At 37.7% G+C, this 5,635-nt stretch overlaps 1 non-coding gene across 1 annotated transcript; it reads right to left on the reverse strand.

Moving 5' to 3' along the window:
- Nucleotides 1-5,179: 5,179 nt before the first annotated feature.
- LOC128280257 (small nucleolar RNA R71) lies at nt 5,180-5,286 on the reverse strand. The gene has a single exon (XR_008270437.1). It is a non-coding gene; the product is annotated as a small nucleolar RNA R71 (small nucleolar RNA).
- Nucleotides 5,287-5,635: the final 349 nt, after the last annotated feature.

Consider the following 5,635-nt stretch of genomic DNA (forward strand, 5'->3'; position numbering starts at 1 on the left):
TGATGGTGCAATGAGACAAGAAATGGATACATTAGGGATATATGGGAAGGGAAACATGAAACCTGAAACAGTAATTGGCATATCCACGACTGAAGGAGTGATGAAATTAGATTGATGGGGTAAGCCTCTGGACTCCTTCAAGCAATTATTGAATGACGTCCAAGTTCTTGTAATGTCGTTTCATAGGTTGTACATATGTGTGCCTTTTAATTAGGGGTAGCTCTTGCATATAATTGATACGGGATGAAAGCAACAGCCTTGAATGCTCCCCTACAAAATTTATCTGCATCATTTTTCAAATATTTCAAGAATTACAGCCTTGAGATAATAGAGAGGGATGAAAGCAACAGCCTTAAATATTAAATCCCTTGATTCATCCTGTTTTTGTACTTATGTTACTCGGATGAGTATGCATCCCACATGAGTGTATTCATTTTTTTCCTTTAGAAATTCAGCCATTACGTGTGAGAGCAACGTAGCGCCAAATAGTTAAAAGGGCCTATTACTAGAGGGAAAAATACGAGCAGAATTCGAAGCATCTGGTCTCTATATTTCTATTTCAATACAGCTGGTTGTAATTTGAAGGAAAGTGTTATGGAAGAAGAAAGTAATGGTGTTCGAGGCAATAGCAAGCTGTTGCAAATGTTTGAATTTTTGTTATTTTAGTTAGTTTAATTGTTATGTAAAAACATTGTGCTTTATCTTTGTTTTAATTGTAATAATATGGGGTCATTTGGGAAGGCCGGTTGAAACATTAAAACACAACGCTTTAATGTTATTAGTCTTTTAATGAAACGGTTCATTTTGGGGACACGTGGACTGTTAATTGTCAGGTGGTTTTTTAAGGCCGTTACACTAAAAAGCAAAACCAAAGGTTGAAATGATGGTTATGAAATTGGAAAACAAATTTCTCTTTCTCTTTCTCCTTTCTCTCTATATTTTCTACCTTTCTTCCTCTTCTCTATTAGATGTTTCTTTTTCTCTTGTAACAAAGTTATCAGAACCTCTCGATTCTCATGGCCAACGATGGGGTCACTACCAAGTTACAAAAGGAAATGAGCATGTTGCAGCAAGAACTGTCTCAGTTACATGTAAAGATTGACTTTAAGATTGACTCACATCTTAAGAATTTCCATGAGACTGTCAAATGTGAGATCCATACTGAACTTCATTCTCTTTTCGAGCAATATTTTGCTCAAAACTCTTCTTTAATAGTTGTTGGGACAAGTCTAGACAAGGGAAAGGGTATCTTGAGAAGCCTTCTATCTGGGATTCCTTCAAGGGAGATCTACCAAATATGGAAATGCCAACTCATGTTACCTTCATGGACCTAATTACAAAATTTACAGACTAGAATGCCTAGTTGATGGAACAGACTTCAGGGGTTGGTGGGCGAAGTTGGACCAATTTTTTAAAGCTGGAGGAGTGAGTTAGCAAGCCAAAGTCAGAGTGGTCATGTTGTATTTGGATGGCAAGGCACTGCATTGGCATCACTTCTTTGTGTAGAGGTAGGGAAGGTTACCTCAATTATCTTGGGAGGTGTATGCCAAGGGATTGAAGGAACGTTTTGAGTCTGACACATACCTGGACCCCATGTCAGAATTGGTCTCACTCAAGCAATTATGGTTTGTTGATCAATACCACAATCGTTTTCAAAGTCTCCTAAACCAGCCGAAACCTGAAGTAGGTCAGTATTTGAGAATATTTAAATCCCAAACTCTAGTAGATGGTTACTTGTTGGCTAGGAAAGTAAAGGGTATCTTATTGGGGCCTTTAAAGAGAAGTTTCATTGCAAGAGGTGGAGTCAATCACTTTAATTCATTTTTGTCTAGACCTAAGACTTTGCTGACCTCTAGTAGCTCACCAACAATCTTAGGGTATTCCAATAGTAGTGTGCAGCAGAAGACTACTGTCAAAACTTTGTCTCAAGCTAAAATGGAAGACAGAAGCAAAAAGGGCTAAGTCTTAATTGTATCAACTCTTGATAGAATCCAATCTTAAGTAGGAGGGTGACTCTAAGAGTAACTTCTGAGGAGTTCCTAGATTGAAATGAACAACTAGAGGCAGTGGACCAGGAACCTGAGATCAACCCACCAGTATTGTCCTTGCATGCCTTAAATGGTTCTTAAGAGTATAATACCATGAGGATTTTAGCTTACATTAACCAATTAGATGTGATTATTTTAGTGGACTCTGGAAGTACACATAGCTTCCTAGATGCAAGCTAATAAAGAGGCTAAATCTATCAGTTGAGTAGACCACTTCATTGAAGGTGATGGTGGAAAATAGGGTCAGACTTTCCATTCAAGTGGTATGTCGATCTGTCCAATGGGAGGCATAAGGTTTCTACTTCCTTATTGATTTTTTGGTGCTGCCAGTCAAGATTTGTGACCTTGTATTAGGAATTCAATTGTTGTTGTCTCTTGGTTCCATCATATGGAATTTTTCCTCTTTGACTATGCAATTCAAGTACTTAAGGCAACATCAAATTCTTTAATGCACTGTTCTAGAGAGTATGCACCTGATATCAAATAGTTAGTTGTCTAAATGTTTTAACATGGTTGGACATAGAGCTTGTCCAATGTTGCTAACTACTGGCCAATACACATCCCTCACCATTCCAGATTCTCAGATGCAACCAGATATACAGGCACTCTTGGTAGAATTTGAAGATATGTTCCAAACACCTACTGGACTACCACATAATCGACTTCAAGATCACATGATTCTATTGATTGATGAGGGCAAAGTTGTGAAGGTGGGGCCTTACATATATCCAGTGGTCCAAAAGGTTGAAGTAGAGAAACTCATCTAAGAAATGAATTAAGGTGGGGTGATTCAAGATAACAATAGTCCTTTTGCTTCACCTGTAGTCATGGTGAAAAAGAAATATGGGAGTTGGAGGTTGTGCATTGACTATAGACAGCTCAACCAACTCATCATCAAAGATAAGTTTCCCATACCCGTTATTAATGAGCTTCTGGATGAACTAGGCCAGACACCTTTTTTTCCAAACTAGACTTAAGATTAGGTTATTATCAAATTTGAATGTGAGACAAAGACATACACAAAACAACTTTTAGAACTCATGAAGGGTGATAAACCGTAAATTATACATACTTTTACCCCATGTTTAATGCATTTTATGGATGATTTCTCATTAGAATTGGTGAATTCAATGCTCCTAATGCTTTAATTTCATGTTTTATACTTAGGAGAGCATAGGAGAGTGAAATGAACGAGAAACGGGCCAAAAATAGAGAAAATAGGCCAAAGTACGAACTGAACACGGCCTGGAGCTCCTCACACGGGCAAACCACACGGCTGTGTCAATCTGACAGAATTGGAGCACGACTCACAAGGGTATAGCACACGCCCGTGCCATTCTAACAGGCTCGAACACGGCCTGAAGTAATCACACACGGACGTGTCCCTGCCAAGCCCAAGTTAAGTCCAATTCTGAAAAGGCCACTTTTGAGGGCTTCTAGGCATTCCAAAGCCTATAAATACACCCTAGAAGAGGAGAAAAGGACGGAGAAGAGGGGGTAAGGAATTACTCCAAGAAAGCCGATTGATCCATCTCGGAAGCTGGATTCATCATCAAAACTGAAAATCTCTCCTCAATTTCCCTTCAGGAGGTTTGGGTTTTCTTTATGTTTTGTATTCTTTATTCTTCTGAAATGTTGTCTTATTTAGTTATGAACTAAAACCCCTAAATACCTAAGGGGAATGAAACCTAAGATGAATCTTGTTATTATTTTCTGAATCGTATGATAAATATTTAACTTGTTCTTAATTATGTGTTCTTAATTCTTGTTTTGATATCCCAGGATACTGATTCAAGACATGCTCTTATTCAGAGGAGGAATAGACCCTGTCTAAGAGTACTTTTGTCATAATTAAGTGGAGTTGATTGCGAGCCTAGAAATAGGGTGATAAGATTTTGCCAGATTAGGGTGAACCTAATAAGGGGATCCATAGATTGAGTTAATGCAACCCTAGAGTGTTAATTAGAGAAAAGTCTCAGTTATTCAATCTAGGGATTAGATGTTATCAGTCTTGAATAGGGATAATAACATAACTTAGGGATCTCTACGGAACAAGTTGAATGAATAAATCATCCGATTCGGAGCCAGAATAACAAGTAAAGTCTAGGTGGATTTTTCCTTAGGTATTGTCTTCATTCAATCGATTTTCCTAAGACTAATTCCCCAATCCTTTTCTCTGTGAGTTCTTAGTTTAGATAATTAGTTAATTAAAATAAAACCTATTTATTCTTAGGCTAAATAATAAAAAGACAGTCATTACTAGTACTTTTAGTTCCTTTGGGTTTGACAATCCGATCTTGCTAAAACTATACTACTGTTTGATAGGTACACTTGCCTATACCGCGATAATAGTTAGTTCAAGAACGAGTAATTATAAATATTTAAAACCTATCACGAAACCTTGCGATCAAGTTTTTGGCGCCGTTGTCGGGGAACTAAAATATCAGGAACACTCAATTTTTATTACTTTAGCAATTTATTTTTTCTTGCAATTTAATTTAATTTTATTATTATTTATTAACTTCATTTTTCCTTCTCTTGGCAGGTTTGCATAGTTTATGACTAGAAGAAACCCGTCGGGACCATTACTGTTTGACGAAGAAATCGATCGCACAATTCGTAGAAACCAAAGAGAAATAAGGCAAAGCTTAAGATACACTGAGAACGAGAAAGAAGATGATACTCAACCCCCAATTGAAGAGATGGCTAAAAACCAAGGCAATCAGCTACCTCCTGTAATTGCGGTTAATCAAAATCCTGCTCCACGGACTATGTATGACTATGCTAAACCTTCTTTAACAGGAACTGAGTCAAGTATAGTTAGACCTGCTATTGCTGCAAATAATTTCGAACTGAAACCTAACACAATTCAGATGATACAGTAGTTTGTTCAGTTTGATGGTTTGCAAGATGAGGATCCCAACACTCACTTGGCGAATTTTCTGGAGTTTTGCGACACTTTCAAAATTAATGGCGTTTCTGATGATGCCATTCGCCTTCGGTTATTCCCTTTTTCACTGAGAAACAAAGCTAAACAGTGGTTGAACTCGTTATCACGAGGGTCTATCACTACTTGGGAACAAATTATCGAAAAATTTCTACTAAAATATTTTCTGCTGGCTAAAACGGCTAAGTTATGTAATGATATCTCTTCTTTTGTGCAGATGGACTTAGAAACACTTTATGATGCATGGGAGAGATACAAGGATCTATTGCAAAGGTGCCCTCACCATGGGTTACCTCTATGGCTGCATGTTCAAACGTTTTACAATGGTGTGAATCCCTCAACAAGACAGATGATTGACGCAGCTGCTGGAGGAACCATCAACAACAAAACACCTGAAGAGGCTTATGTATTCATTGAAGAAATGTCACTGAATAATTATCAGTGGCAAGTATGAGGACTAAGCCAACAAAAATAGCCGGTGTTTATAACGTCGACTCAGTTACTATGCTGTCAAATCAGGTAGAACTTTTTAATAAAAAGATTGATGGTTTACTTGGTTCTAGGCAGGTACATCCAGTAATGAGGTGTGACTCAAGTGGATGAGGTGTGCATACAGAATATCAATCCTTCAATCCTACAA

The sequence above is a fragment of the Gossypium arboreum genome, chromosome 8, assembly GCF_025698485.1.
Source record: "Gossypium arboreum isolate Shixiya-1 chromosome 8, ASM2569848v2, whole genome shotgun sequence".
NCBI lineage: Eukaryota > Viridiplantae > Streptophyta > Magnoliopsida > Malvales > Malvaceae > Gossypium > Gossypium arboreum.